This window comes from Botryllus schlosseri, chromosome 2 (genome assembly GCF_051294905.1).
Source record: "Botryllus schlosseri isolate E-star chromosome 2, Bs_hap1, whole genome shotgun sequence".
In the NCBI taxonomy this organism is placed as follows: domain Eukaryota; kingdom Metazoa; phylum Chordata; class Ascidiacea; order Stolidobranchia; family Styelidae; genus Botryllus; species Botryllus schlosseri.
The window spans coordinates 35693334-35703604 of NC_137237.1; the positions used below are offsets into that span (position 1 = coordinate 35693334).

General features: G+C 40.7%; 1 long non-coding RNA gene across 1 annotated transcript; it reads right to left on the minus strand.

The window, feature by feature from the left end:
• Nucleotides 1–3049: 3049 nt before the first annotated feature.
• Nucleotides 3050–7232, minus strand: LOC145434507 (uncharacterized). Its single transcript, XR_013913425.1, has 2 exons — nt 6638–7232; nt 3050–3242 (listed from the first exon to the last, which is right to left on the minus strand). It is a non-coding gene; the product is annotated as an uncharacterized LOC145434507 (long non-coding RNA).
• Between the last annotated feature and the right edge of the window lie 3039 nt (nt 7233–10271).

The following is a 10271-nucleotide window of genomic DNA, read 5'->3' on the forward strand; positions in this document are numbered from 1 at the left end:
TCTTCGAGTCAGCAAATAGCTTGAATTAATGCAGTGCTTTTCAACGTGTTGGATGGTACGCTCTTGTGCGAATGAAAAAAAAAATGACAGGCTTGACCTATACAGTGCATCAGCACGTGTAAGCCAGCGATACGCGCGAAGAATGACGTCAAATTGACGCTCTTCTTTTTTTCTCTAAAAACAGTCTATTTATAATAACGGGTTGATTAGTGTGAGACACTAAGGTACTAGTAAATATCATTATTATAGACTCACACTGGCAAGTTACTGTAAATACTAATTTTCCCCTTTAAGGGCTCTTAAGGCAGTGGTTCTTAAAAGTTTTTATACCGTGACCCAAATCAGAGTTTTAGTTGGAACTCGTGACGCAAGCTTCACAATTTAAAAGGGATGCATTTTTAATGTCTGTATGTTTCGTTTTTACGATCCTGTGTGACATAAGAGGACGCGCAGACAACCCATCAGTTGCTAGGAACGCAATTATATGAGACATGTCGTGTGACGCACACGATGTCAAATTCTGGTGTTCTGGTGGATTATTGTCTCTGTGGGTCGCATCGGCATATCGCTTTCGGAGGTTTGGGTCAATCAGCGATCTTTTTGGAACCGCACTCTGACCAGCCGTGTCTGTCGCGCAAAACGTCATATGTTCATATGTCCCGGTCCTGAAAGGGACTGACGCGAAATACTTGTGTGTAATACTCCTGCACCAGCTCGACGGAATATTACCAGGGCCAGTTACAGATTTCCAGGGAGACCAATGTCGGACAAGTTTTATCATAACATCAAAAAAATGTATAATACTAGGTTCGGCACATTTTCATGATCAAGTCATATCACCGTAACCACTATAAGTAGCCAACACAGTGACCTTGGATCATCAGTCAATCAGGTTTATTAATATTGTCATCGTTTCAAAACATCACAAGACTGCGATACAATGAAAAGATAGGAAGGTGTCGAAACAACTTGGAGTAGCCATTAAGATCAGACACCCACCTTAGCCTAGGCGAAGTAAATAAGAGGCATGCACACTGAATGAAAAGTAATGCAGAGAATATAAGACGCTATAGCGACAAAATGAGGTGGCATGTGGCAGAGGGCGAGGTCGATGTTAAGATCGTGGTCCGGTAATCCTGAAGACTGGCTAGTATTGATTTAAAAGAAATTGCTTGTATTTCGACTTGAATGCGGACATGCTCGACGACAGTCGGATATCCGGCGAGATACTGTTCCACAATTGGGGTCCGGCATATTTGATAGAGCAATGCGTTTTCTTGTATTCAGTCCTGATCATATGGTAGTTGTTCTTCGTTAACGCGCGTGTGCTGTACTTGTGCGCTTTTGTCTCCGAGGTGAAGTAGTTGAAATTTGAGGGACATTGACCGCAATGGAACTGATACATAAACTTGGCAATTTCTAGCTTCCTCATATCTTCTAAGTTTAGAACACCAAATCTTTTGAGAAGCGATACGGATGATCCGATGTTGAAGTTTTTGCAGTGGGTCAATTGTATTCTTGCATAGGCAGCACCCTAACAAAGAATTCCGTATTTAACTTTGATAGGAATAGAGTGTTGAAGAGTATCAACAGCACGCTGACTGGCAGAGTGTAGCTAAGGCGGCGAAATAGACCACATACCTTTGATAGTTGTGCACTGTAAAAATAAAACTCGATTTACCGCGAAATGTTTGGAAGCACGGTAGCCAGACAATTCGTGGTAATGTAACATTACCGTTAGTCAATGTAAATTTAACTTACACTCTTCCGGTAATCTCACTTTACACGCCACACTGTAATGTTACAGTCACCTTGGGTATATCCAATCTACTATTATTATTGATGAAAAGATGAGTGACGCTTTTCGCCTGTAAGGCCAGGTGCGTCACGGACTAGAATGAGCGATTTACCAAAATATGGTCAATCTACATTTTCTCCTGGATATTTGCCACTGAGACTGTAATTTTACAGCCTACCTATATACATGCTGTCTGTGTAAATCAGGATTACATGCCAGCTTGTAAATCCACGTACATCCCATTAGGGATGGTGTGAACCTCTAAAAGGTTCAAGTTCGTGTGAACGCGAACCTTTCTGAAAGGTTCTGTGTGAACGCGAACCTCATGACGTCAGGTGACGTCATATTGCGAATTCCTACATTAACACCCTACATTTCAGTGAAGTGATAGCTTTTATTATTGTACACGATGCCTAGCGACGAGTCGGGCGACAGAAAGCCGCAATGCTGAAGTAGCCTACATATTGACGTTTTAAACGTCGTCAAATATATCAACTGGGGCAATCAATTGATATATTAATCACATAAAATCAATATCTTCCGTCGCTTTGCCAACAATTTCGACAAGGACTTGCAAGGGAATATAAGCTTACGCCTTAATGGTCTAGGCCAGACCAGACAAATGTATTCGGCGTCTGAGTATTGCTACGTTGATATCAAGGATAGTGTAAGACAGGTTCCTATACCTGCTACCGATATTACCCCATTAACAAGTTATACAGCAGTAGCCAACGCTCCAATCGCACTGATTCGGTTTTTGTGATACAATAAACATATGAAATCATACCCCATACTCCGGCTAGATTTTCACATCAGACAACGATACCAACTACCTACATGTAGTGTATTTCGCTCTTGATTGCGGGTCAAGCTCACAGCAGAGAGTGACTAAATATCCGAGCGAACTTCTGAAACAAAGCAAGTAACATTTTTGAGATTGTCAAGGTGCGTGCTCGTTTAGTGTTGATATTTTTATGCTGCCAGCGCCATGCATATAGTGGCCCGCAGTTGAAATGCAATACATTTCAACCAATAATGTTATAATGAAGTGAAAATTGTAATACATGAAAAAGGTTCACAGTGCAGAACCTACCAAGGTTCGTCTGTGAACGTGAACTTCTAAATTTCTGAGGTTCACACACAGAACGCGAACGTGAACCTCACGTTCACACCATCCCTACATCCCATACCTATCGCCAAGCAACCCAATGCTAAAATGTCGCAAAAGCTTCTTCACACCCCAAAACGACATTGGAACAAACTGTATATTCATTCATGATTCACGATGAGAAGGTTATCGATGGAAAAGTATCGCTGTTTGAGGTCTAATTCTTCTTTAGGAGACATGCAGTAACACGATTGGTCTCCCACCAGCGGCCAAACTTCCAATGGTTTCTTTTTCTCGTCCTCATTTCTTCTGTGTAACTAGTATCTTGCAGTTCCACTAAAAAGAATTCATGCATAAGTCGCTGTATTAAGCAGAGTTCCTAACCTAGACATGACATTATAAAGACTACTAAGACAAATGGGCTAACAAAAATATACCAATTTTTGAAGTACCGCTACCGGTACATTGTGTGATGACGGCTCCGCCTTTTACATGATATAGCAGAGATTCATGACTTACTTTATCTAATACAGTGGTTCCCAACCTTTTACGGCATGCGCCCCCCTTGGCGATGGCCCAAAAAATTGCGCCCCCTGCACTTATCGTCATGTCAAAAAGAGCACATCATCTAATATAGAGATAGGCTATGTTGATCGGTCCATATCAATTCCCGGTGAACTCCGGAGGTCCGGACTAATATACATTCGACAAAGGCCTATTGTACGCACCGAAATCACGAGTGGCAATGTTATGAGTAGTTGCTGGGATTCCATATTTTCACGCAGAGGGAGCGTGAAAATTTTTTAGATTCACGAATGAATACCCTAAGTAATAGTAGCAGTATCACATATTACTGTCAAATATTTATCTTTTTTCAGCCCATGTGATCAGATTCATCGGTAGGGTTCATGGAGGGAGTGCTTTCGAAAATTTAGGGCAAGTTATACATGATAATGCATCTTCGTGTGGGCCAATTGTTATTAGTCATGCACTTTATTGCATGCAGTTATTTCTTGGCTCCCGATCAGGATTGTCCATCGCATCGGTAGTGGAAATATATTGAAATCGCCCAAATGTACTATAAAAAAATTTCTTCCGTGAGGAGCACACGTTTCTGATTCCTGCTAAGATTTAGAAGGGCGCTACTATATTAGAATCAGAAAATTAAGTTATATTGAATTGCGTGGAACGCGAAGAAAATTTCAGGAATAATTAGGATCTCTAAAAAAATTGGGAGGGAATTGGTAATTTCAATTTGCATGTCTACGAATGCTAACACATCCTAATTGAATAAGGTGTCGACGGCCGCAAAAATTCCCTTCTACGGCAGCAGGTTTCCCATTACTGATCTAATAGCATACAAATGGTATGTCTTACGCCAAGTTTGAATCCGTATTCCAGTCTTTAACATTTCTGACAAATACCCCGAACTTGTTTGAATATAGCAAAAAAAAAAAACATTGAACAGGAAATCAATTTATTCCAAGGTAGGTTGCACTGAGACTAATCCTAATGCTGGTGGTGACTACAGAGAACAATGCCTCGTTCTGTACTGCCATGATCAATTTGATCAGTTTTGGAATTGAATTAAATTGTGTTGATATAGGGTAGCTTAATTGAGGGCGAAACTGTGCAACCTATATTGCATCCAAGCAGACATGGGGTAATCGCGATTAGTAATCGTAATCGATTACGACGATTACAGCATTTTCAAGTAATCGGAATCGTAATCGACTACTTCCCGTATTTAATCGATTTCTTTGTGAAAGAACGATTACTTTTTATTTGTACGGGACTATGACATAAACTGAACATTCGTGAACAAGGACGAGGTATTATAGTATACCAGTTAGTGATAGCACAAACGTCAGATTTTCAAATGCCACTGCTCATTATTACGTCAGAAGTGGCCTATTAGCTTTGCTCGTTATTGCGCAAGAGGTATCCACACATGTGAATAAATATTCGATGTACAATTTGTACATTGGTATGATTGTAAGAACTCTTGCCGTGCTGTATATCAAGTTATCAATACATTCCAGACGCCACTACCTCGCAGCGTAGGATAATTAATCACCACCCTGCCTGGTTTAAAATAGTAACTTTTGTATTGATATTTGTTTATGCTTAGTTAAACGCAGTTTGACCGTTGCTGCTTGGCGAACAGTAGGCCTATGTAGTACGAACGTACACCGGACAAAGGTTTGCAATTTTGTAGCCTACTTGTCAAATAAAACATTACGGTTTCCACGACGAAGCATTAAAAATCAACAGCTGCTGATATATATCATAACAGAGCCGTTTCTCATAAAGGCCGCTTGCATTACATTATCTGTATTAGGTTGAAGGCAGAATTTTGTATTCACTTTCTCGTATTCTGATATGATTCTGCTTGAATCGGGCGCCAATCGTTATTTTACTCAACATTTGAACCTGTCGCCATATCCAATGTTAGCGTGGCTTGTAGCTAGAATCAGGACAAAAACAGCAAATCGTCCCCCAATTCAAACGTTGGTATTGGGCCCCCATAGGGTAGTTAATTTTCATGTTGAAGATTTAACTTCGTCAATAATATTGGTAATTGCATAATATTACTATTAATTTTTTATCCTTTCTCAGTCCCCGATCCTCTCTCAGTCACCGATGGTCAGATTTACCTGAAAAGCTGGGAGCACGTAATTCATAATTATTATAGGGTGACCACATTTTGGAATCGAGATAGGAGGACACTTTTTCAAAATTTTCAAACTTAGAATACCTGTGGAAAATCCTGAAAAAATGGTAAATTTTTTCCACTACTAGTCGGTTGACTAAAAAAAAGTTAACTTTTGCTTAACTCGCGAAATAACCGCCTGAGCGTGAATTCAGTGCAATTTTATCTCGGTTCAATTTCAACTAAACTTCAATTAGTCACGCCCACCCAGCGCGGCTATTGTCAATGGACACATACCCAAAGTTTCGGCCAATGTCCTTCATTAGTAGTACACTTCGTGGATTCGCATGTTGGCCGAAACTGCATATGTCATTTGGTGTGTCGTGACGCGGTATTGACGGGCACCTAAATGCCTGTTACTATAAATTATGCATGCTTTTTTCTTGATGAGGAGATGTGGGCTATATATTTCAAAATCAAGCTATTTAAAGACATTTAAATCGCGATGCTCGTAGACAATTTCCAAGTTCATGAAATCTCTCGAAAGTAGTCTATAATTTGTGTTGGTTTACGAAATACTTTCGAGCCCCCTTCGAACTCGCTCCTCGTCCTATTAGGAAATTTGAGGTGCGGCAGTTGTGGACCTGGCAAGAATGCCAATCGTTGGGTGCGATAAATCGTCCGATGTAAAATGGGCAATGGGTACTTTATGACGTAACCAGCAAATGCCGCATTTTTTTTAAAGAAAGTTGTTATCTCATTAGGCCTTTTCAGTGCAATCCATATATTGTCTTACAATATAACTTCCAAGATGCAAAATAAATGTAATCGTGAGTAATCGTGATTACTTTTCCAATGTAATCGTAATCGACTACTTCCTGATTTTGCTGTAATCGTAATCGTAATCGCGTCATTCAGAAGTAATCGTAATCGCAATCGATTACATTCACGAAGTAATCACCACATGTCTGCATCCAAGTATGTCTTACGCAGTGCAGTTCGCCAGCTATTAACGACAGCTACCCAGCGCACCGAGCTTTAGGCTACTGCCAAAGCTATAAAGTAATGAATGACTTACACGTGGGAATTCCTTCAAATATTCAAAGAATATCTAAAATGTGCTCAAATGAAGTTGAGTGCGACTGTTGGAGTTTGCATTTGGCGAGCTTTCTTGAATACGGAATAAGTTTCAGCTTTAACAATCGTCTTCTAAAAATGATTGCGAGACACATGTTTAGTCAGAATTCATACAGACTTGGTCAATTTCTCGCGTTCACCAGCTTGACAACCACTAATCTTATGTATTGAAGCAAAAGGTTCCTCATTTGAGGTGACATGTGTGCCAAACAAATCCAGCAGTGGATGAAAACATCTCTTTGCTATGGCCCGAAAATGACATAAACATGCCAACAGTTTCAACTCCTCCGCGGCGGAGTATGTGGTGTCACAGGTCACTGGATAAGTCGACTAATATCCAGAAATAGAACAGATAATGCGGCGAATGAAATATTTCAATCATGAAATCTAAGTCATCCCGGTGGTGTGCACAGTAGTAGATATTCACGGTAACGAATACTATGTAGTACTATACCTTTTACGATGCGTTTCCCATTCAGCATTCTCAGGAATCTTCAACGATCGTGTCCACTTTCTTCAAGCACAGCAAGCTTCGCTCCACCCTTTGCTCAAATCTCAATAATGGCCAGACGACGATACGTCAGTGTTGCCAACTCTGGATGGAAGAAAATCGCTAGAACTGGTGTCAAAATCGCTAGATGTCGCTAAATCATGAGAAAAAAGCGCTAAGAAATAGCGCTAAATCTGCATTAATTGCTAAAGGTGTTAAATTGAACCATAATATTAATACATTTTTCTCTGCTATATTTTACTCGTCTGGCGCCAAAGTCACTCATCATATTTCTAGTTCATAATACTTAATAGTCATCTCTAAGCGGGACAAAAATGCAGTGCATTTCGATAAACCAGATCTCTTTGCGCAATGATCGATATGCGTGTGACCACTGACCAGGTTTGCAGTCATAACCGCTCACTATAAAAACGTGCCTTGCTCGATGCATCCGTGGATACGTGATGCGATATACCGTGGAAATGCGCTCGTCTTCTCTAAACTGTGTTGGGGTACTCGAGCACGACATGCGACTTGACACACTTGTACACGACATGCGACTTGCCCGACACAACACGACTTGAGCCGGGTTTACCAGCCACTATAAGTAGAGACCTTAAGAAAATAATCCGAGGACCAACCCAGGGTATGAAATTTAATAAAACTGGTCCTAATCGAAAACTATAGTGTCACACTGATTACGACAATGCGAATTAGATTCTTGTCAAGACATTGGAACGACCTCAAAACAGCCCCCAAAGTCTGAAAATAGGCATTGATACAAACAATCGCTGGACAAAATTGGTCATTGTTATGTTCATTGTGTTGCGGCGGTGCCGTTGTTGGAGCAATGCCGGTTTTCAGGCTTTGCGGGCTATTTCGGGGTGGTTCCATTGTCCTGTCGAGATTTTAATTTGTATTTCCGAAATCACTGCGACACTAGCTTTCGATCAAGACCAATTACGTTAAATTTCAGCGCTCAGGTCGCCAGATATAGCACTGCCAGTGCCAATTATGCTACTTTTGGAGTACTCAGCGCATGCGTAATCACCAGGAGTTGCGTATCTATCCGTAGGTTAGTAATCTATAATTATATATCAGTGATATCATCCGAGACAGCACTCTGGAGGCCGGTATAGCCAATGCCGTTGTCGGCAAGAACTGATCCTTATTAGGTGTTTTCGGCGAAAAAAGCGCTAAATAATCGCTAAATACTTTTCAAAAATCGGTAGATTTATCGCTAGGCGCTAGATTGATATTTTTTGGCGCTAAACCGGATGAAAAATCATTAGATCTAGCGCGAAAATCGCTAAATTGGAAACACTGCGATACGACACTCGAACGATTTCGAAATAAGCGGTATTCATCCGCTGACATGCCACCAATAATATTTATTGGCCACTTCGTTATAATGTTTGATTTAGGTCGTTTTTTCATATAGAAACATTTATCATTACATATAGTCCCTCTCTTTTCCATCTTATTGCGTATAAATTGATATTTCTTCCATGTGTTGTTGACTACTTACCGTACCTACTAAACCAGACGCTGCCTGTGATGTCACAGTAGTGCGTTGGTTGTTTACTACGAATCTCAGAAAAATCAGTAGCGCGTAACGTTAACCTAATGTAACCTATTACAGGTCGCCTTGTTCGCCAAATGGTCAACAGAGCTTGCGTTGATATTTCTAGTTTCCCGAACAATATTATACATCCTAGACTGATATTCTAACTCATCAGTCCTATCCGTAACAGCGAATGTAACCAGCGAGACCGGCATTATAGCCATAGCCTTATAATATAATATAATGGCTAACTGGCTATGGTGCATCACATTAGCTACGGTTGTCGGTTTTTTCTTTTACCCTACTATGTACTATACTGAAATCGGTACTAGGGCCAACAATCTCCGTATGACAGACCCCAGTCTCGCGAACGAGGTTGAATCAGGTCAAATCACCACGAGAATGATATCAGTAACATTCAGTTCCACATATACATTGGCTGCAGAGATTTTCAAGCTAATCAATGTTGCCAATAGCCTGGTAAACTTCAGTAACGAGTAACTGTCAGTATTTTTGCGAAGAAATTCTGACAACTTGACTTTACAGCTAAATTGAGGTAATATTACATATCAAAATGTAAAATTACAAGCTACGCACAGTTATTGGCGGCGACCGGTAATTCGTTGCAAAATTTACAGAGATTTCCCAGTAAATGTACCAGATTTTTTACAGTGGGGTTTGAGTGATTGTATGTGACTCTTCCATGACATGTCGGAATCCAGTAAAACACTAAGGTATTTGGCATTTTTAGTGTTGGAAATTGGTTGGCCAGCGATGTCAACGGTTAGGTTATCGCAGGAGTTCACGGTCAATAATTGGGATTTCGCAGCGTTAACCCGAAGGCTATTATGGGACGTCCACTCATGCACTTTGGCCATTTGATCACGGGTGACGGCATTCAAGCTTGCGGTAGTAGGTGCGTGAGATAGGAAGTGAGTATCGTCAGCGAAGAGAGTGGTATTCAATGATGAGGTTTCAAAGATATCATTGACATATAAAGTAGAAAGGACAGGTCCAAGAACAGAGCCTTGCGGAACACCACAGGTAACAAGGTGGGGGGGAGGACAAAGTGTTGGATATCGAAACCATTTGATATCTCACAGTGACCTCGGACATGTACTAACTATCCACGGTGGAACGTAAGAAGCGCAAGGAGATTTTATTTTGTTGCAAGATATTCAACAAATATTACATGGATATTACAAGATCGTTCTGGTGCGGCCATCCTTCAGGAACGCCCGTCTTAAAGCAAGGGTCACAAAGGTAGATTTTGAGTCGCCACGGCATCAGAGCGAACAGCTGAGATGTGTGTAATATTTGTTGATTTTTTTCAAGAAATTTCCTAGCCCTCGCGCGATTTTCAGAGGGATGGCTTTGCACAACAAAAATCACGATGTTGCTTACCATAAGCAATAAGATAAGCGAGACACGCAGAAAGTATGGCTTGATCATGTAAATGTATCGACCTTTGTAATACACAAATTGGTTTGAATTCATGACAAGATTTGTCCGGCTGGTTTT